The 23,809-nt window shown below is 43.3% G+C and overlaps 1 long non-coding RNA gene across 1 annotated transcript in view; it reads right to left on the bottom strand.

Annotated features, from left to right (window-relative positions):
• LOC110481067 (uncharacterized) overlaps positions 1 to 23,288 on the bottom strand; it is a 33,664-nt gene extending 10,376 nt beyond the window's left edge. Inside the window, exon 1 of the long non-coding RNA XR_002467198.3 lies at positions 22,221 to 23,288. This is a non-coding gene — a long non-coding RNA (uncharacterized LOC110481067). The remainder of the gene's footprint in view (positions 1 to 22,220) is intronic.
• Between the last annotated feature and the right edge of the window lie 521 nt (positions 23,289 to 23,809).

Consider the following 23,809-nt stretch of genomic DNA (forward strand, 5'->3'; position numbering starts at 1 on the left):
TCAGATGAGGTCAGTTTGGTACCTTCCATTTTTTGTCTTCCTTCAAACTTCCCAGGAGCTATGAAAGCTGCACAGATTTTGTGGCAATCCCTCACTGTATTTTATTCCAAGATAGAGGAACAATAGAAAGGAAGAAAGAGAAAAATAAAGCTATGATTAATTAAAAAAACTTTGCTTTTAAAAGAAAAAGGTTACTCTCAGGTTACAAATGCCATTTTTCGGTTGATTAATTTCTCATTCCTAGTAAATGTTTCTGTGATTTTTTTTTTTTCACTTTCAAGGTCTGGGTTGTGTAAATGTCTTATTTTTTGCCACAGGAGAGGCTGCATATAACACCTCGGTGCGTTCCTGGGGCTTCTTTTGATGCCATTTCAGGATTCTCTATAGTAACATATTTTGTGAATTTTACCAGCATCAATTTTATCCAGCCTATGTGTGGCAGGTAAACTTGAAAGTACTGCACAAAATGCAACACTGGGAAATCACCATGGGATTTATTACCAGACTTCATTTACTACTAACTCTTCAGTAGCTGGAAATCCAGGCTAAGAGCAGTAATTTTGTCCTTTCGATGCAATACAAGCCTGTAGTGCCAGGACACAACTTCCACTTCCCCAAACAAAACAAAAGAAAAGGCATAAATTAATGAGAGTCACCTACAAAGTGGGATACTACAATTGTCTCCTAAGTGCTTTGTGAGTGTCAGGATGATTCCAGCTTTTTGGTTAAAATCCACACCACCTTCATGCTCCAGGGTCATACAACTTCACTTTGTTAGTTTTTTGGTCATGATCCCTCTCCCAGACACATTTCTTTCTTGGGATATCTGGAGTTACATTGACTTTCTGCTCTCAGTCCCAGTCCTCACCTGGCCACGACCACTGAACCGAGCACCCAAACCCAGACCATGCCTTACCCATGAGCTGCTATGTACAGCACAAGATTTCCCAGACAGTAATGTGCACATCTATATGTGCATTAGCAAAAAAACTACTCTGAATGCAAACTTTCCTGAACCCTTTGATGACAGCAATAGAAAGTGGGACTGCAAGTGCTGCTGCGACGCTGCTTACTTGCATTTCTCATTATTGTAACGAGCAGTCTACAGGCTCTGGAAACCCAGCAGCAGACAGAGACTTATTCTCCTGCAATTGCTACCTGCTGCTGATAAAACGTTACTGCACAGACAAATTCTGCCCTCAGACTTTATGTAAACACAGAACACTTGCAGGCTCACAAAAGGCACCAACAGCACCACTTTTAGTAGTGATTAGAAGGACAAGGCAAAAGGCAGGGTAATTATCTGTCTGGGGAAAATGCTGCATTCAACCATCCACATCACACAGCACCTTTAATTGAATAGCAGCAAAATGTACAAGTAAAGAGGACAATGGGAAGGAATCTGCATGGCACTGGTTCCCAAAGACACCCAGAGCCTATGGTTCCATCATCCCTGCTGCCCACAGAGCTGTTGCACTGAAAACAGTGATCAGTTTTCACTGTGGAAACCATGATGTACTCTGTACACAGACAGGAGAAAGTAAATTTTCAAAACAGAAACCCTAAAAAGGTGCAGGATAGCACACAATACCTGGAGTTTCAGAAAGTCAAAAGTTTGGTTTAGTTTTTCTAAATTTGTTGTATTTCTGTTTTAGTTTTATTCTGTTCCACCTCCTCTTTCTCTCTTTCAAGTCCTGTGTTACCATAATTATTCAACTCAAAAGGTCTTTCTCTAAATATTTCCAAGCAACCTGGGGAAGGGTGTCCTCCCAGAGCCCTAGAAATTACTACAGAATGTATTTTCCTCTCCTATCATAACAACCTTTCTAATTCAACAGTATAGCTTTTCTTTCTGTGCCCCTCTTTAACAGCCCTCCACATGGCCACAAGCTACCAGAGAGTTTCCACTGACTTCACCAAGCTTTGGTTCACACTTTCTGTTTGAAAGTTTTCTGCCCCTTCTTATCTTCAGATCCCTTTACCACAGTGCTTCCTACCCACACAGAAACTACTTGGTACAAGGTGGAAATCTTATGAGGCTGTGGCTCTCAGGCTGCTCCCAGTCCCCAGAGAAGGTAACCTTTTAGCCCTCAGGGGAGGTAAGTAACTCCTGATCTGGACTGTCTATTAAAAAAAAAAAAAATGCAGCCATAAAAAAGCCTCAGATTTGGTCATATTCAGACAAAACTGTTGGGAGTACTTGGCCACTTTTCCCCCTATAAAATCTCAGTGATTCTTCAGCATGGATGTCAAAGTGGCTACTCCCAGTCAACACCTCATTATCATGTTTGTTCATCACAGATCTTCAGGAAACTCAATTTCCAGATAACATGGATGTGGAAGCCTTTGCAAACACATCAGAGAACAAGAGGAAGAGCAACAAGATGTTTACAATAGAAGTAAAAATGGATGAAGTCCAATATGGACTGGTATAAATAAAATTAATAAGCACAAATACACCCCTGCAGATATACCCTGTGAAAGGGTAACGCCAAACAAGAGTCAATAATTGTGATTTGTTTCCCAAAATTAAAAAAAATGGAATATGCAGTATTTCCTGTAGTTTACACAACAAAATGCAACAGCTGTGTGCTGTGTCATTGTGGTCTCAGCTGTGCCACCACCAAGCCATTTTGGGGATTCATCTTCAAGAAAGATTTGGAACAGTTGGAGAGAGTCTAAGAATACAATAGCCAAAAAGAAGAATTATCAAACAACCCAAATATATGGCCCATATAAGAGGACTAAGAAAATTGAGGTTGCTGAGCTCAATGAATGGGCCTCCAGCAAGAGAATGATGTGACTACAGTCTCTAAAAGACTTCCAAGCAAGAAAACATTTTATTGGGCATGTCCACAAAAATTCAGTGAGGAGGATGGACTTAGACTCTGGCAAGAAAGATTCAGGTTAAACATCATGAAAATCCTTTGAATGAGAGGAAAGCACTGGAATCAGCTGACTGGAGAGGCTGTGGAGCTCCCACATGGGAAGTTATTTAGAGTAGATTAAAGAGTTTTTCACCTGAATGATGAAGGCAGTTCTTCCTGTAGTGGTTCAGGGGATTGGCCAAAAGACGCTTTCCCTGCTTATTAAACAGCTAACTATGGTTAGATTCTCCAGGCAGATCAAAGTGAACACTAAAGCAAGCACAAAGCAACTTCAGATCCATGGATGTTGCAATGATACGATTTTCTAAATTTTTTAAACCCTCAACAACAGTTAGTGGCCAACCTTGCCCAGAAAGTCCACAGAGATTATGCAATTCCACTCTGCTGAGAGAGATCTGTGGTGGGAACAGGGAAGAATTCACCTTGACTGCTTTTTACTTCCAGTTCAGGGGTTGTCTAGGAACAGGCTTGGCTTGTGTGAGGAGGATGGAGCACTTTGCCACAGCATGATCTGCATGGCACACTTGGGCTCGTGTTTTCTTTTGCAGTCCTTGTCTAACAACAATAACTATAAAGGCAGTGGCACAGCTCTCAGATTTTACATCATCCTGTTCCCATTCCCACCCACCTTCTGGCTGCCCCTCACCCCCTCCCACCACCTTCTGAGCTCCTCAGTCAATATAATATCTGAGCATTGACAGGGACATTAAGGATTTGTCCCTTGTAGAGGTCATGTCTGAGACCAGCCTTTCCAAGCACTAGGAGACAGGAAGAAATTAAGTAGCAGAAAAATCAGTAACAATAATTGCCAACTGAGCAGCAGAATTGGCCATTCCTTGAGCAAAGCAGCTGCTGTCCCAGGAGCTCCTGGCACACACCTCTATCCTTCCTCCCCTTATTCTTCTCAGAACTGGCCAAGGCAAAGGTAAACATCCAACAGAACATTCTGCACTTCAAGCAGAAGCAGGACATTGTAATCATAAACCCTGGGCCAAATCCACACGTTATGCTGATGATTTATCCCAAAGGAAGGTGTGGCCACCCATTTCAGCCACAGTCTGAATTATTGTTCACACAAGCTGTGTGCATGAGGCTCACTTGGGTTATCCTCCCTTAATTGGGGATATTTACTTACACAATCATTTCATGTGGACTTACTGTTCAAGCTTTTTCTTTTGTTCTTGTAAAGATCAACTTCTTTAAAAGATGTTCAATTGACAAAAAACTGAAATATATCTCTCTTGGGGTCTATTTCAAGAAATTAAATACTTGGTGGTCATTATATTTCACTACTAGTACTTAGTGTTTTAGAAGTTGGGGTTTGTTCTACATATACACAACTTTTATCATAAAAAGACTCCTAAACATATATTTCTCCAAACTTGTCCATTAGAGAATGAAATCTGAATGTTGTGTCAAAGAAGTTAAGTCAAGTCTCAAAATATTCTTACCCAAAACTAACTCCACTTGCAGACTTTAACTGCTTATTTTCTAGATAAACATAAAAGTCGTTAGAACAGCAACACAGGTCATATACAACAAGAAGTCAGAAATCACAGAGTCACAGAATGGTTTACACTGGAAGAAACCTTAAAGCCCATCTCAGGCCAGCCCCTTGCCATGGGCAGGGACACCTTGCACTATCCCAGGTTGCTCCAAACCCTGGCCAGCCTGGCCTTGAACACTTCCTGGGGTGAAGCAGACACAGCTTCTCTGGGAAGCCTCACTGCCAGAGCCTCACTGCTCTCACACAGAAGAATTTCTTCCTAAGATCCAATCTACACTTATTGTATCTCATTTGAAGGCATTTCCCCTTGTCCTGTCACCACAAAAAGCATCACATTCCATCACTGTCACAAGAAATACCATGGTAGCAGGAATCCCAGGAGACAGACACTGCAAGCACTCAGTAGATAATATTGACAGACACTAATTGTGATTTAAAAAGCAAGTTATAAAACTTACAACTGTGTCTCAATGTCCATTCCTGCTTGTAAAAAAAGCCAGGCAAGGAAAGATAGATATCAGACACCAGAGAAGTCCTTGGAAAAGGATTTTTAAGTCATCAGAAAGAACTGTCTTCTTTCTTCATCAGTCATGCTTGCCATCAATACTTTATTCTGGTAGATATTTAACTGCAAGAAGCATTTGATGTGCCATACTCCTGCTTGCAGAGCATCTGGTTACATGGTGGGACAAGGAACTCTGTGGTTGTGAAACTTCCCTTAGCTAAGAGAGTGGGATCAGCCAGGTCTGTACCCAAAAATCAAGCTCCATGTATTGTGTGGATTTGGGAAGGGGAGAGAATGATGGCAGAATGAGCCACTCAGAACCCCTCATAAAATAATGTTTATAAATGGGAAGCTGTTCAGAGCAGGGCTAGGAAAATAATGAAGACCCTGAGGGAACAGGTGGTAGAGGGAAGATTAGAGGAATTACATATGTATATCTTTGACCAAAGGAAATGGTCCAGAAGCATCTGCTTCATGTGGAGTGGGGGGGAAGCAGGTGGGATGGGATAGGATGGATATCTGAGAGCAATTACAGAAAACTTAATAAAGAGAAATTTAGGCTCAATATGAGGAAAGAAAATCAAAGAAGAAAATTAGAATATTAAGTACTTTGGGGGTAAAAGGGCAATTTGTAGAAACTTTTTCACTGGAGAATTCAAAAGCCAGCACAATAAAGCCTAGCAAATATTCAGCAAGGAGAATCATCCTTTGTGAAGGAGGGAAATTGTCTTGGTGACCCACTAATGCTTTGCCAGCTGTACGATCCAGTGCTCTTCTTATACCTGACCACATCATGGGATGCAATGAGGTAAAGATCAACACCCTGGTTTTTAGGAGAGTCTTTTCTTGGTATCCCTGTTTGATGCAGCTCCACAGACCTGAGCTTTTGGTGTGCTCCACGACATGACCACCAGGGCCAGCAGGAGCCCAGTACAAACGGTGTCAGTCTGAATGGCAACCAGAGAGCAGCGAGAGCTGCCAGGTGCTGCCCTCAGCCTGGAAGGGTGAAACTCCACAGCAGGGCATGCCATGAGGTTGTTCTCCTTGTTCCAGAGTTTACATCTACGACACAAACACCATGGCCTCACCCCAACATTTATTTCAGTAAACACTGGGAGATCTTCCAACGGCCTGTTGCAGGCAGTTATGAAAACTAACCATTGAGCCATTATATAAATGGTCTTCCAGGCATTCATTATTATGGTTAGTGCTAGAAAATAACAAGACTTTGAGGGGCTTCCACAACAGTAGAGTCTTGTTTGTGATCCCAGAGGCTCTATTCAAGCACATCAGAACTAGTCTAAACTCTGAATTGCGAGACATTGTGGGGTTAAAACCATTATTGCATCAAGATTAAATGCATCTGTTATGAAAAACTCCTCTGCTTTGCATACATGATTCAATAAAGACTCTTAGAAGGATAATTGTTTTGCCCAGGTTATTAACTAGAATTTTCTTGCTCTTTTCTTATTACTCCTCCGAATAATTCTTAAGGTAAGCAACCCCTAATTGTGCAAGTATTGCATTAAGTGGAATGCTCTACCCTGAGTGTCCATTCCCGGATATTATGTTCTATTACCAAAAGTCATCCTTGCATTAGGAAATTAATTTTATATTTCAATAAACCAAAGCGTACAGTTCATCTATGAAAACATTTAAAAAAAAAAAAAAAAACTAGAAATTGTGTTCTGAATATCAGAGTGTGAATTAGATTTGTACAAGATCAGAACTTGCTGAAAGCAGCATCCGAATCAGGGATTTGAGCTTTACCCCTTGAGCAGGGATGGCTCCCTAACTCAGAGGTTAAATCACTTTGCAGCTATTGCCTCTTGGCAGAGATGTTCTTTCTTTAAAGGTTCAAGATGAACAAACTAGACTAGTGGTCACTCTGAGCAGCCGCTGGAGCCCTCCCCAGCAAGTCGCCCGTGTTGCGGGAAGTGCAATCCGCGGGCGCGGCCGTGAGGAGCGGCGGGAGCGCTCCGAGGGGAGAGACACGGGAAAGATCCGAGGGGAGAGACACGGGAAAGATCCGAGGGGAGAGACACGGGAAAGATCCGAGGGGAGAGACACGGGAAAGATCCGAGGGGAGAGACACGGGAAAGATCCGAGGGGAGAGACAGCGGGAGAGATCCGAGGGGAGAGACACGGGAAAGATCCGAGGGGAGAGACACGGGAAAGATCCGAGGGGAGAGACACGGGAAAGATCCGAGGGGAGAGACAGCGGGAGAGATCCGAGGGGAGAGACAGCGGGAGAGATCCGAGGGGAGAGACAGCGGGAGAGATCCGAGGGGAGAGACAGCGGGAGAGATCCGAGGGGAGAGGAGGGGGAAGCGCTCCGGGGGGAAAGGCGGCGGGAGCGCTCCGAGGGAAAGGCGGCGGAGCGCTCCGAAGGGCAGAGGCGGCGGGAGCGCTCCAAGGGAAAGGCGGCGGGAGCGATCCAAGGGAAAGGCGGCGGAGCGCCCCGAGGGAGGCGCGGCCCCGGAGCGGCCCCGGAGCGCACTGAGCGCGGCGGCTGCAGCGCCCACCCCAGGCCGCCAGGGGGCGCTGCCGGGAGCGGCCGAGCCCCGGGGGAGAGCGCGAGTCCGGCCGGGCCGGAGGGACGGGAACACCGGGAACGATGGAACACCGGGAATGATGGAACAACGGGAACGATGGGAACACCGGGAATGATGGAACAACGGGAGTGGTGGAACAGCGGGAATGATGGAACAGCGGGAATGATGGAACAACGGGAATGATGGAACAGCGGGAGTGATGGGAACACCGGGAATGATGGAACAACGGGAGTGATGGAACAGCGGGAATGATGGAACAGCGGGAATGATGGAACAACGGGAGTGGTGGAACAACAGGAATGATGGAACAATGGGAATGATAGAACACCGGGAACAATGGAACAGCGGGAACGATGGAACACCGGGAATGATGGAACAACGGGAACGATGGGAACACCGGGAATGATGGAACAACGGGAGTGGTGGAACAGCGGGAATGATGGAACAGCGGGAATGATGGAACAACGGGAATGATGGAACAGCGGGAGTGATGGGAACACCGGGAATGATGGAACAACGGGAGTGATGGAACAGCGGGAATGATGGAACAGCGGGAATGATGGAACAACGGGAGTGGTGGAACAACAGGAATGATGGAACAATGGGAATGATAGAACACCGGGAACAATGGAACAGCGGGAATGATGGAACACCGGGAATGATGGAACAGCGGGAATGATGGAACAGCGGGAATGATGGAACACCAGGAACAATGGAACAGCAGGAACGATGGAACAGCGGGAGTGATGGAACACCGGGAACGATGGAACAGTGGGAGTGATGGAACACCGGAAACGATGGAACACCGGGAATGATGGAACAGCGGGAGTGATGGAACACCGGGAATGATGGAACAGAGGGAATGATGGAACACCGGGAGTGATGGAACAGTGGGAATGATGGAACAGAGGGAATGATGGAACAGCGGGAATGATGGAACAGCGGGAGTGATGGAACAGAGGGAATGATGGAACAGTGGGAATGATGGAACAGAGGGAATGATGGAACAGCGGGAGTGATGGAACACCAGGAACGATGGAACAGCGGGAATGATGGAACAGCGGAAATGATGGAACAGTGGGAATGATAAAATACTGGGAGTGATGGAACAGCGGGAGTGATGGGAACATCAGGAGGGATGGGATTGCCGGGTGCGATGGAATCACCGGGACCAGCACCCTGTCCAGGGAAACTGTTGCTGCCCCATCCCTGGAGGCGCTCAAGCACAGCTGGGTGGGGCTGAGACCAGCCAGTCTGGGGTGGGTGTCCCTGCCCATGGCAGGGGGCTGGGATGAGATGGGCTTTGAGGTCCTCTCCAATACAAATCATTCCATGATTTTATCCTGGCTTGGACCAGAGTCATTGAAAGCCACATGACACTGATTGTTGTTTTTCCTTAAAGGCTTGATCACTGAGAATCACTGGAATAGATTTACTAGAACAAAGTAGTGGTGGTATTCCTCTCTTCTCCAAAGAAGAATTCAGAGTTAGGACATGGTTTGGGATTCCAGAAGCATAGGACCTTACCTCTCTCCAGGTTCAGGATTTTAGGAGCATAAGGCCACAGCCACCACCTCCATAAGCAGCATCCTGGCTCCCAAGCAGCAGGCTGTGGGCAACAAAAGGCTGTGCATAAATCCTGCTCCTGATGCTTTTCCCTTGTGTGGAAGAGTTCCAGACAGATTGGACTGGAGAAAGGGAACAAGTGGAGGATAAGATTCTTTCTTATTCCAGTTTGCTCATCTTGGAGCTTTAAGAAAGAACCTCTCTCCAAGGGACAATAGCTGAAAAGTGATTTAACTTCTGAACTACTCTGAAGGGCTCCAACACCCTTCCCTGTGTTCAGGAAAAACTGCCATTTTGCAAAAAGCCGGATCCATCACAAGTGTTGTTGGAGAAGTCCTACAAGTTTCAGCCCTTCCACAGAGGCAGAACTTTGCCTGCTCGGCAGATCCAGCCAGGGCAGAGGTGTAAAATAACAGCTCCAGTGTTGCAATACTCCTGTCCTTGCTCAACTGTCACCCAGCCTGAGACATTTCTGGAGCTTGCTGATGCCTTTCTTGTCTAACTTGACAAGAACTGTCCAGAACTTGAACAGCACAAGGAAGTGTCCTGCAGGGCTCTCAAAAGTCCCATTTCTAACTCCTAAGGGTCACTGGTTTTGTAGCCATAGGGGATAAGACAGATAACTGGAGATGCCACACTGGAAGCACTAAGTAGCCACTAGTCAGAATTGCAGCCTCTGACAGAAAACACATTGTTTCTGCTATGTGGACAAACGGGTTGGACTATTACCACATATAATCATTATTATTTATGCTCTACAGACATCAGAGTTTTGTCTTTAAATGAATTTATAGATGGGGGGAAAAGATCACGAAGCTGAATAATCCCTATAATTATATGCTTAAAAATCCTGAATGGAAGAAATTAGGGGACACAAAGGAATGTATAAACTAATTATTCCTTGTTTTGCAGCTAACGTATTTCTATGGTAACCACTATAGTCTTCGAAGAAATTAAATTATTTTAAATCATTTCATTGGAAAAGTCACCCAGTAAAACCACAAAACAAAAATCTCTCAAATAAATCTAAAGATGAAGGAAGAAAGCATGTATTTTCCTAGCTGTGGATTATTAGAGCTATGAAATTGTAGTTTCATTAAAACCACTAAATAGGTTCTCTCTTATATGCTATGTGGGAGCTTGGTGGACATGAACATGGGCACACAGGCACATATGAATGTGAGAAGAGAGAATTTCAGCTCTTCTATACACCATGTGTCAGTATGGCCAAGTGAACATAGCACAAGAATGTATGGATTTTACTAGTTGCATTTTGTGCCTCTTTTTTTTATTACATTGAAATCTTCTCCGTAATCCTTACAGAACCTCAGTTTTCCCCACACCCTTTTGCTAAGTATTTATTTAAATGTGGAGCATCCCAATTCTGCCTCTCCCATATGTGAAAATGTACATTAGGCAGGCAAAGAAGGCATATGATTTTTGTAGTTCAACAACACATGAAAAGCAGTGTAGTATTTAATAAAGACCAAGTTTACACATTTTTTTTCCTCTTGAAATACAGCAAATTAATCAAAAACATGCACTTAAAACCTAAACCAGCCTGTCACCAGCTTCATATTATTTAAGTTTAGCTCAGGGGGTGCATTGCCAGAGGAATAATTCAACCAGAATGGCCCACAAAGCAGGCAGGCTCTGCCTCTGTGGGAGGTTCAATTCTTCAGGCTGTGCAGAGCTTGTAGCCAAAAAAGATCATGCACACATGCCTCACTCTTCTTTTGACGACACCACTAAAACCAGTGGCTTCCCCTATCACATCTGTGGCCATGCTGGCAGCTACAGATAAAGGAGTTAACTGAACAGGCTCGCATGAAGGGATCCTCAGGGTTCAGTTAGGAGGAAAGTCCCTGCAGTTGTAGCTGAGGAGCAGGGCTCAGACTTTTTCACAGAAGTCAGAATTCTCTTCCTCCCTTTCAGCTCTGCTTGGCACTTTTACTGTCACCTTCTCAGATGTCTGCCTGCCTGCAGTGCTGTGACCAAAACAGGAACTTTACTGCAGAAAACTCAGTTGAGTGCTGTACATGATCTGCCTCCCTCTTCTTGGATGAACTGTCCCAAATAGAAGAAATACCAGGAAACTGTCGTGTCTCAGGCACTAAAAGGCTGCACAGTTCCCTTTTGTATTACTTGTTACAGAACAGCCATCATCAGCTTTACCATTTCTCTGGGATAGTTGTTGGCCACAGCTTTGCAAGGATATAAAGACATGGCACACATCCAGGCACAGTCCAGCAAGATTCATCCCTGCCTTTGGTTAAATAAGATTATTACTGTTCTTAATAATAGCAATAACAGTTCCTATTAAAACATCCTGCTGGCTTTGGAGAACAGGTTTCTGTTTTCCTCAGGTTCTAATCTTAGAAACTTCTAGGGACTATGTAAACATGTGTGGAAACAAACAAAAGAACCATATAGATTATTTGCTGAAAGCTTGGGGTGGGTGGTCAGATCCAAATACCCTGCTGTGCTGAAATCACTGGCCTGGGCTTCCACAGAAGAGTGCAGCACAGGGGGTCGTGGGTCTGGCTGGGCTACTGCTGAAAAGAGCAGCTTTCCCTTCTGCTTCATTGGGAAAAGGCAAATCTGGGACAGATAAAGATGTACTGAAAGCCACCAACACTGGGCAAACACTCTCAGGCTGGGGAGAGGCAACGAGGATGTGCAGAGCCCTGTCCAGAGCCTCACCCCAGTGAGAGAAACCCGCTCTGGTTTGGTGCAAAGCTCCTCAGCTCTCTGTGCCAGGCTGGCTGTGCCCCTGCTCTGCCAAATCTCTGTGCCCACTGCTATGCTTAGAAAAAAAATGTAGTGGTAAAATGTTCATTTTGCATTTGTAGCAACAGCTTTCTTCAAAAGATAAAACAGCTTTTCACACACTAAAGTGGATCTCTAAAGTCAAGTTTGTTCACAACTCATTCTTCTTTTTCATTAATCCAGAGGGGGAAAAAAAACCTACATGACAATTTGCATTACACTTCTAACAGACAGAAGATCTGAAATACCTTCACGAGTTAGGTTTTTTTTGATTTTGATTTTATAAAGCTCTTAAGCAGGAGCTTAATTTACTGCAGGTAAGTAGAATGTGGCTCCAGTGGGACTATGTATCTGATTAAAGAATAAATGTAATTGTCTCTCCAGATCAATGCCATAATTTACTCCTCATTGAGTATCAGATAGATCTTTATTGTCTCTTCAATAAACTCATGCAGTGCAAAACACTAAGTGATGCAATTTACGAAACCAAGTACACACTCTGGAAATCTATACCCAGATATATATGAACATTGCTGTTTAAGTATTTAACTTCAAATCAATTTCCTAGTCAAATAAAATCCTTGCTTTTTTTTTCCCTCTCAGATCTGTATACAAAGAGCTCATAAAAGCAAGCCTCAGCTTGTCCAACAGTGTCTTGACAAATTTCAGCCACACAAAAAAAAACCCACACCAAGAAACCAAAAGCAAAAATTAACAAACAAAACCAAATAAAGAAAACCCACTCATTTATCAGGTTAGACCCTACAACAGGGACAAATTTTCAAGACCGTGGAGAATTACTTAAGGTATTTAAAGAATACAATAATTTTGTAAGCCAGCTATAGAACATAAAATTAGATGTTTGTTGATAGTTGGAGCTTTGGACACGTGTTCCTTTATCTGCACTTCAGGGACCCTTATTCACTCAGCTCTAAAGTTAACGCATCCATCAGAGCAATGATTTAATGGCCTTCACAGCCAACAGTGACCCTGCAGGAAGAATAAATGAGTATGTGTTGTTAGCTGAAGGCGAAGGCATGTTTTGCACACATGATGTCACTCTTGCAACTCAGGAAGAACTAATTGCTTGGCTTGTTGTAAAGTCTCCTACTTGTTGGGTTCCCTTGCAAATTACAGTTGTCTGGAGAGCTGCAGCATGTCATCAGCACACAACAATGTTGTCTGAAGCGTAATTAATATCTGTCTTTCTTTTCAAGTTCCTTATTTACCCTCTTTCCCCCATGACAAATATGTTAATGACATCTCCAAAACCCACAAGTTGTCATTTTCAAAGAGCCCCCGTCTTTCTGCCTTGAGCTGAACACTTTAGATTAAATCACAGTGAGCCTGTTCTTGCCCCCATTAAAGCTATTGAGGGTTTTGTCAGTGACTTCAGTGTAAGCAAACTCTCACAGTCTGTAATGGGAGTGGGACCACAGACCTATTTTGCTTTGCACCTTCAGCTAGAGAAAAAAAAAACAACCAACATAACAAACAAACAATAGGCAGGGATTGCCTTCCCATTTCACAGGATTTGGGGTTGAATCAAGAGTCCAGAGCAGCATAAGGATCATCAGCCCATCCAGCCTCATGGGCTGAGAAGTTTTTGTTGGCTTCCAGGGTCTTAGAAGGCCACTGGTTTTGCCTTTGGCTTAGATTTTGGGAATGGGTTTTATATTTTTGGCATTATTTTCAGCAATATTGACTGCTTACCTGATTCTCTGTTAGTACTTATCTGCAAAGGGTGAAATACTGCCCCAAGTTTAATATAGTTGTATGTGAAAATAAAAATATAGAAGATTTATTCAGTGACAATAATAAATGTATTGGTAGCCCAGACCATTATTGGGGAACATTTTGACACCAGCTCATGAAGTACTGCTCACACTCATAAGGGGTTTGGATAATTCTGAATGTGTGTCCACTTTTTGCTGTGTGATTTTACAAATTAGTCAGGTTTACAAATAATAAATGCATTTACACTAAAACCAGAAACAAGATCTTCTATATTCAATTACCCACATCTGTATTCTACTTTTCTTTTTCATTACAAAAAAAATCCCCTGATTAAATTATCTACCATACGGCAGAAACCTCCATACAACACAAAAAAAAAGGTCCTATTTCCACTACTTTCCAGCTTTTAATTTCAGATATGAATAAAGCATTTCCCTTTCCAAGAGTTAAGCACATGGCAAATCCCCATGCTGCATTTATCAAGTTTTCGCATGTTTCTATCCCACCCAAGTTAGCATGGTAGAACTTCTGGAATTCTTAGTGTATTACTAATATGAATGTACTTGCAGGAGGAGCTGCAAGATACATTATAAATTTCTTCTTTTGCACATAGAGCTGAAAAATAGAGGCTCAGAGCCCCTTTTTCTATTCCAAAACATGTGCTATAACCAGGTTTCAGCTGAAGTGCCCCTCTTCTATTGGTCTAGAGCTTTGCAGATCTCTGAGGACCACGACTGGAAGCAGATATTAATCTCTAATTCCAGCTCTGCCTCAGTGGTGATGCATCTGAGGATGAGCACTGTCCCCAAGGGACACTGCAAGTCTGTGGTCTCAGCTAAGGAGAGGAAAATTTTATCTTGACTGGAGCACCTTTTCCCCAGTCAGGAGCATTATACCATCCTGTGAGGTTGCCAGTGAGAGCACTGAGGTCACTATTCCAAGAGGGATTTGAAACACCAGACTATCTTGTAAGCATAAAATATAGAGAGCCCACACCTCCCCCAGTGCTGCAGGCTGTGATAGAGTCTCAGTCCTGCTAAGCAGGGGAAGGAAGCCCAAGGTCTGTGAGCACTAAAGTACAATATTCTAAAAACCACCTGTCATTTACATTGGAAAAAAATATTTTCTGTTACATAGTACAGCAGCATAAACCAAGCACAGTATATAAACATTGCTGAATGACAGGTGAAATCCATTTCAGCAGAATGCTTATTTTTTATGACCTATATTGATTCTCATTCCATCATGGTTTAATGTGTTTCTTCAGCATTATGTAAAAACCCTCCTACATTCATCATTTAATAACGATAACCCCCACTGCATTTAAAAGCATGCATAAGTTTATAAAGTCTGCCAGACAAGCCCAGTGGATTTTAATGATCTTCTCTCCTAGCAATAAATGGAGAGCTCATAGAATAGGGGCTGTGATTCAGGATTCTTGGGTTCTGGTCTTCATTTTGCAATACTATTGCTGCCAAACTACACTTGACACCTCTGTGCCTCAGCTTGCCTGGTTCATAAATGGGCCCAGCAACACCTGTCACACGCTGTAAAAAGGTTGAGTTAATTGCTGCTCATAAATCATATTGAGAGCCTTGGAAAAGAGAAATATATATATATATGCAAAGCAGGAGTGATGTTGCAATAGAATTGCATTGCTTTCAGATACACTGTTTAAAATTAAATTCTTGGAGATTCATACCTCTAGTATCGCTTTACTACACATTAGCATTAAAGATTGCTTCCAGAACATCCAAAACCTGCCTACAATGTTTGTGTAATTCAAGACAACATTTCTATGACACTCACAGGGGATTAGGAAATAGGAAATAGGAACAATTTTCTCTATCTATCTCCTACTGAAGTGGGGTGAGTTTTGCATTGATTCCAAGGGCCATGGGACCCAAATCTATTCACCATTTCTAATCAGCCTGCAAAAGCAACACTGCCACTTTATAAGACACAAATCCTATATTTAATAGCTCTGTTACAAACAAATGCTTCCACTCCCTCCTCTTAACAAGCACATTGGGTGGCTGAAGGATTTAAAATTAGGCACCTTCACTTTGGGAAGTGTTTTTAGATCTGCCAAGTACAAAGGCGACTGTTAAGGTTACCACTCTCACTTTGATTTGTTTTTCCCCTCTCTCCATGAATTACTTGCTATCAATTCCAGCTGTTTTGTGGACAAGAAGCAGACCAGGGGGTTAGGAATGTGGCTTTCAGGGTGTCATCCACAGAAATGGAGTTTGCAATAGCAGAAACAGGATAAAGCTATGAAATTTGGATTAGATGAGAAAATCACTATTTAGACTTCAGTGATTTTCAAGGTATCAGTTTTATTTCTTTCCACTAGAAAGACAAGGGAACATTACAAACTTTCAATCCATGCCCAGAATACTGCAGAATCTAGTAAAGCTGTCTTTTCTTGGGCTTTTGGCTCAATTTCAGCACTAAGATAGAGCCAAAGTAGATAATTTCTGTGCCTTTTCCATGTTGCAGTGAAGTGGCACAAAAAGCAATAAAGATTCAGGGACGGAGGTGCCTACAGCAATATGACTCCATCATTCCTACACATCTCTCCCACTGCTCCCGTGGGTTGGACACTCCCTGTGCTCCAGGCCGTGTACGTGACCACAAGTGGACCTTTGGAGGAGAGAGGACTTGAATCCCTGCTGAGCTGTTCCATCCTGGTATGATTTCCAACCACAGCACTACGACAGCATCCCAGACAATGAGACTCATCCTTCAGCCCTGCCCGGGGTACCAGGGATCACCAGCTCCATTCCCAGAGCAGCTGTCCCACAGCTCATGTCCAACAGGCACGTGACAGATTAGTCTATTCTTTAACCCTTTCAAGCTGAACTATTTCTGGCTCTTTCACCGGCTGTGCTTGATCAGGGAAACCTGAGGTTTGCTGTGCTGTCCTTGCCCTTAGCTGGGGTTTGGAACAAAACAATCTTTAATGGTCCCTTCCCACCCAAACCATTCTATGATTCAATGAGGTTTTTTCCCTTGAAGTTTACATGTCAGAAAATTATGCAAAGGTCTCTTAACATTTAACATCTTAACATTTTAGTAGCCACTTAGCACCAAATGAACAAATCAAGCTACATTAATTCATTGTAACTTATTTCATGCTTGAAATCAAACGGAGGAGCAGTTACCTGGATTACTCAAATCTGAAGCAACCGGATTTTACAAGAAGTGGCCTGGACACTGAATAGAGCCATCAGTGGTCTGGAGAGTGTAAACAGGGAGACAGGTAATATAAATAATCCATGACTGGAGAATTTGGCCCCCATTTGGGGGCAGAACACTGAAACTATAATTGCTCTTGCAACTGGTGAATGAAAACAATTACTCATTTTATTTAAGCAGTTGTTAGTTCTGCCAACACAAGTTTACGAAAGTCATTAGTCAGACTGCTCATAAAATGAAATAATAGAGAGGTTTGATTTTTAAAAAATCATGAGATTCAAAAAGAGCCCCAAAATAGATAAAGATGTTCAGGCATTCTCTTCCTATCTGGTTCAGACAAAAGGGACCTTTTTTCCAAGCTTTTCTTTGGAGTAATGAAAGCCAGAATTTTTACTATGATTTTTTAATGAGATAGAGAGCAAGCCAAGTCTTGGGACTGGAGGAGCAAGGATTTTATAGCTTCTCACATGGATGGGGATAAAATTTGGGATGCTGGAGCAGTGCAGGCCTGGGCAGAGGCTGCTGGGAGCGAGGCAGGGGCATGGCCCCACGGAGATCCAAAGGCTGGCTGTAGAAGGCCAACTTGAGCACAGCAGGGGCAGGAGGAGGGGGAAAGGCTGGCTCAGCTGGTCCTGCAGCAGGATGGAGGGACACAGCTGGCCCTGAGCCTCTCCTGTGCCAGCACTGCAGGGACAGGCGGCTCCTGGGCCGGTGCTCGGTGAGCACCCACAGCCCTGCCAACCCCACAGCACCAAAACCAGCGAGAAACATTTGACTCTGTGCATTTAACCTTCTCAGGCCCTGGCAGGAGGCTCCTCAGCTGCTAAGACAAAGGTTGCCTGCAAAGTGCAAACAGACATTTTATGTCCCAAAATGTCCCAAGACATTTTCTTCCCCTGAGGGGAAGAGGGGCAGGGCTGGGTCAGCAGGGAGAGACCTGCAGGGGAATGGGATGGGACTTGGCATTCCCACTGCCAGAGGCTTGTGGCATCAGGAGTGACAGCTGGGTGGAAACTCTGTGCTTCCCAATACCTTAAAAGAAAAAGGATTTGTAAGATTTTTCTCCTTTCCTGGGAAGAGTGGTCCCAGGTTTGCCTCACAACTATTCGTGGCATCAAAAGCACATTCAAGAGATCAGACAGAGCTACAGCAGGAAGAGCAGTTGAAGAAGAGCACATTCTTCAATTTACTATTACTTCTAGAGAAAACCATAAATGTACCAATATTTTGGAATGCTGAAATGCCACTTGACAGAAAGATGAGAAACAAAGCACATAACCAGGTTCTGGTGGAAGCTGGAAGGGGCCCCATCCCAAACCTTTTCTGGATTCAGATATTCTGATTTCCAGATATTTCTGGATTCAGAGGCATTGTTTAACCACAAGAAAAGAAAACTTTTACAGCAGATATTTCTATTGTAATAAACAAGTTGATCTTGATGTATTCTCTAGAGGGTCCAGGTAGCCCAGGTAGTCTTTGTATGTGACCTATCATCAATATTGTCTGGATGCTACAGTCTCTGTTCTTTTCACCTCTGTATTTAACATTGAAAAGTATTTTCTTAAAGAATATGGCATATTGCTAAAAAATGCACCAAGACAGAACAGTACTGACATCCATGGCAGGACCTTCTCAGACCACAGAAATCTTTTTGCTCCTTTTAAGCAAGGGAGCAGCACAACAAGAGGTGAGGCACACAGTGCTTACAGCTGCTGCTGCAGCTTCCTTTGGCTAACTGGGATGTACACGCCTCAAGGGAAAACAGCCAAAGCTTTTGCAAACCTCTTCTCTGTCTTGGCTTACAACACTTCTTTCTATGAAAACTGCCACAGTCTCTATAAAAGAAAGCAAGAAACTCCTGCTGGTTTACAGCCCCTAAGGAGAGTCACCACCCCAGACTGAGTCCAGAGGAGTAGTTAAACAGGGCATAGCAAAAGGGCACAGCATTAATACCTGTGAGCATACGAGCTCACTAGAGCAGATACACCTTCCAATTTGTCAGATGCCAGGCACAAAGTGGACTGATTTGTTTTGAAGATCACAAATTTTACTGATAAACATATATATATGTCAATAATCTGGGAAAAAATGGCTTCTGGAAGGGGAGAATTTAGCTCAAGTCGAATTATTGCTTCCGTTCACAGGTTAGAATTTTACTGTACTTCAAATACTACTTCATATGAACAAAAATACCTGGTACAGAACCCAGGAAGGTTCACACTGAGCTCAGGAAATCCTGTGGCATTAGAAATGGACAAGTTCAACTTTTCCTTGCTTTACAGTGGTATGATCCAATATCAGTATTGAAAGAGAGGATAAGAAAATTTTAGTTCCTCTCTAATTTGGTACAAGCAATATCTAAGCCTCATTTTTCTAATATGTGAAATGAACACTTTTCACTGCAAAGTACCTAAAGAGCAGTGGGTATAAAGAGCTTCATGGATGTGCAATCAAGAGGAAAAACTCAAGACTCAGACTGAAGCCTTATGCACCACCTTGGCACATGGAGAAGATCATGTAGTTTATTTGTAAGGGTAGCAAAAACTGGGATCCAGTTTTTTATTCAGCAATTAAAATTGCTACTGAGGAAGAGGCATTTCTCCAAAGCCATTAAAAATTACAAGCTTAGAGTTTGTATTTAGCATAATATGAGGTGTTCCAGATCTCCTTGACCCCCATGAACACATTTTGTTTGTGCTTCTGTTCAATGTGCCTCAAACCCTCATAGCCTAGATATTTTTAATTCTTTCTAAGCAAAAGTTTCAGTTAAACAGAGATTAATGGCATGAAAAGTTTAATATTTTTAATGATCATAAAGAGAAGTCTTTTGCAAAGTCTAAACAAGACTAATTAATAAGTAAATGCAACTTAAGGTTTTTTGCTTCAGCTAGGCCATCTCAGATATCACAACAAATATCTTTAAGGAAGATGCTTCATATCCTTCCACCATTTCTAAGTGGTGGGTACTGCTTAAAGAAGTCACCCCATAAGTTATTTCCCCAGCCGAATTTCCATATGTCATACGCTTAGAAACAGAAAGGAGCCTTTCTGCCATTCTTCTGTCTGAGTAAATCCCTGTGAATCTCTTTTGTCTGCTTGGATTGCCAGGAAGAAGCACTGAATCTCCTCAGCAATGTTTTAATTGGCTCTGTGAGAACATGCTCTCATCACTCCCCTTCATTCTCTAATGTATCTTTCCAAAATCATAATGCCCATTTATCTAATTACTTTATTTGGCAGCCTGAAAATAAGGGTAATTACAGTGTTCTCTATTAGCTTGTAAGGAGGACAGAGGACTAGATGATTTGGAGGAACGAGAAATCAGACCAGTAGGTCCTGGTTATATTCAAACAGGAATTTCCAGAGGAAACATTTGGTTGTCCATGAAGGACTTTGAGACCAATTTTCCTTTAAACCAATACAAGACAACAGAGGCACAGTGACAATGCCACATTCCCAAATGAGATGTTGAACAAATGTCTTTACCACATGTGGTCATTAAAGATTTGGTGTCAAGATGAAAGGTGTTAACCTTGGAAACCTGGCCAGACTCCAACGTAGATAATTACATTCTGCCTCCCTGAGCAGTTCTCTGCAGAGCTCCAGCTGGACATTTCAGCCCTTGAACCGTTACCCAGCCTTGCTGTGCGTGGCTCAAGAGAAGGACTGTGCAGCTCAACAATATTCTGTGTCAACAGCTTGTATTATGGAGATGCAAACCTTAGAGTGGTAGCAAATCACACCAGAGAAAAGTTGTGTGGGTTACTGCGCATCACTGGAGCCCTTTTACACCCAAGAAGCCCAAGGAATGCCATGGAACCTACAACGCACCTATATTTTGTGGGACAGACCTCCTGAAGAGGAAAAAATATTGTACCTTCACTCATAGTGCCTTGCCTTGGAAAAAGTTCATAGAGACAGGCGAGGGTTGGTGTTCTGCTGGAATTGTTCAAGTTTGCATCGTGTCACTATTGCTCACGGAAGCAGTCCTGCCTGGATCTGTGAGCTGTGGGAAAATTTTGCAGTCTCGTAACACCACTACCAACTGTGAACGCAGCGTTGGCAGCCTGGCTGCTGGATGCCACCAGCACATTAAGAGCTGAGGCACTGAGACCTGCTCTGCAAGCAGAGCATTTACAACTCCAGACACACGAATATGGGAGGATTCCCTGGAGGCAGATCTGCAGGGCTGGGCAGATGCTCCCTCCAACCCCCGTGTCCCTGGGCACACTGGGCACACACCCAGCCCTGCGCTGCCGCTGTTCCAGGCGGGATGGGGTGGACAGCCACCCCCCACACCATGAATTTCCTTTGCAGGGTGTCAGGGCATGCCTGGGGATGGGAGCTGGGCTGCACCCCGAAGAGTGCCCAGTGGGTTTGTTGTGGAACCAGGGCAGTACTGAACTGCAGCCCCTGATACCATTATCTGCTTTCAGAGGGCAAACAGAAAGCAGCGCTAAAGGTATTTTGTATGAGCTTCCCAAGTGTTGATGAGATTGTTATTACGATATGCATCTTTTCTTTACAAAAGGGAATTATATTTTAGCTCAAGCAGACAGGATTCCTGGGAGTCCCATACTGAAAAGTGTAGGCTACATGCAAAAAACCCAATGCAGAGACTCACTGATGTCTGTCACACGCTGATTTAAATGCGAATGACTTCAAGGACTGCACTCTCAAACGTATCACAGGAAATTGGTGCAAAGGGAAAATTATTGACCATCCTAGGAATACAGGAGTAGATAGAAGTAAATCCTTATTTATGCAAAAACCCCTAAGCCTATCTGATCTCATATTGATGGCCATTCTATCTTAGATTCATTTTGTAAGACCTTTAATAAAACTGCACAATAACCAGAGCTAGGGATGACAGCCCATGTTAAGTTTCTGACACTGCAAAGAACAACGTGGATCATATTCAGAAATTTTCCCAGTGCTCAACATGCCACTTATCAAATTCCCTTCAAGCATTCATCACACCCATGCAAATAATTTATTCTTCCCCACAGAAGCTTTGTGTTTGATCACAATGACAACTTACTGCTTCTGCTCTGCATCACATGCATTATGGAGCTTCACACCCCAGAGCAAGAGCTAAATCACATCGAGGAAACCTACTGAAGTGACCTTCCATTCCTGCAGTCCTTGCACAAAATCACACCTCATGAACTCACAAAGATTTAGTTATGTCAACAAGGTCTGCAGAGCCAAGACCACTTTTGAAAAATGAGTTGTTAATCCTGAGAAGGATTAACACATTAGGAGATAAGCAAATGCTTAGCCCAAGATTATTGTTACAAACTAGGCACTTTGATTATAAACTACATTTTTATCATTTAGGAGTCACCTGTCCTGCAAATACACATGCACTAATAATTTGTCTATGAAATCCCTGGGAAACCACAAACAGATTTTAGACTCTGCTGATCAGGGTAAGAAGTCTGTCAGAATAGCTTTAACAAATAAAATAAATGCAAAATAGTGAAACATACCTAGAGGACAGAGTCTTCTGGCTGAGTAGGGTTGTAGGCTGAGACCCAAAGAGCTGGCAATTTGGGATGGAATAGCTTTTACAAATCAATCAGTGCAGAAAGCTAACATCACATGAGTTATGCATTTACCAGGCAGTGTTTGACAGCAAGAAAAAAGCTACAGCACAGAAAATTTCTGTGTATTTTAAGCCTCCATCCCAAACTGACTCCTCATACAATTCATCTGCAGGCTGTAATTTACTAAATCCATCTGTTGTTCCTGCAGCTTGCTTTCTGGAACTTCTGCATTTCAAGGGTCTGCTTGTTAGAGAAGGTCAAAGAGTAAAGTAGGCCCTTTCATTTTAAGTGACTTGAAAGAAAAGGAAAGGAAATTTATATTTAGAAATAGCAATGATTAACTAGGGGAAATATATTAGAGTATTAAAATAAACGACATAGAATGGCTCTTACTTTCAATTAGGCTGACTTTACTTCAAGAAAAATATTTATATACAAATATAAAAAGCTGGGGAATGCTAACCTATACTAAGATGAAAGCATCTCATAACATAATTCATGTTTAGCCATTAAAATGGGGGATCACATTTTTACATACTTTTTCTTCTTGTCCTTCTAAAGTCTCTGCTTCTGTGCTTTCTTCTCTAATCATCAAAACTTTTCACAGCTTCTTTTTGTTAACAAACCGCCTATGGCAACTGCACACCTTCCACATCTCCATAGCCTTCAGAAAGGCACCATCTGATGCTACTGCATCATTCTGGATCAGAACAGATTCACCACTCAATTAACAAAATAAGCTCACATCCAGTCTAAAACTGAGGGTCTCAAGAGCTAAAGCCAGGGCCAGGTCCATCAAGGTGTACTCGGTATTCCTGGCTGTATGCAGGGCTTCTGATTTCAGCCCACTTATTGGATGATATAAAGAACAGCAAAGCCATTAAAAAAAAAAACAGAGGAGAGCTGTGGGTATCTCCTGAGCACACCCCATTGACAGTGAAGTGCTGGTGGTGCAGCCCAGAGCCATACAAGACAGCTCCAGTCACCCCAAGAGCCCCAGGGAGTGTGTCCAGCCCCTGGGGACAGCACTCAAGCTTGTTTAAACCACAGAGCTCACTCTCCACTGGTGCTATTGCCATCATCAGAGGGAAGGGAGGGAGCCCCGAGACCCCTTCTAAATACTGTGCAGCTGATGCTGTAGGTGCCAGGTGTTCATTCCACCTGATGAGCTAAAAGTGCAGCTCCACATGTACTTACGGGCTGTGGTAGGCACCATGGTCACAGCCTTAAAGAGGGCAATGACTAACACCATACAAAGTAGATACTGGGGGAAATCACAATTCATACAGCTGGACTTCAGCCAGGAGATTAAAATCACCCTCTATATGAGTACAAAAGTCTCCCAGGACCCTTACTGGCTGTCAATCTAAAACACATCCTAAGCTCGGGTGCACTAACGTCATGCAAGAACACTCATTCAATCCTGACTCAGGAAAACCGTGTCACCTACTGAGTCACCAAAACCACCCCTTGCAGCATGGGTTTCCTTGGAGTCCTCTTTGTCAGCCCTGCTTAGACCTGACCCTGTTTTG

This window comes from Lonchura striata, chromosome 13 (assembly GCF_050655825.1).
Source record: "Lonchura striata isolate lonStrDom1 chromosome 13, ASM5065582v1, whole genome shotgun sequence".
In the NCBI taxonomy this organism is placed as follows: domain Eukaryota; kingdom Metazoa; phylum Chordata; class Aves; order Passeriformes; family Estrildidae; genus Lonchura; species Lonchura striata.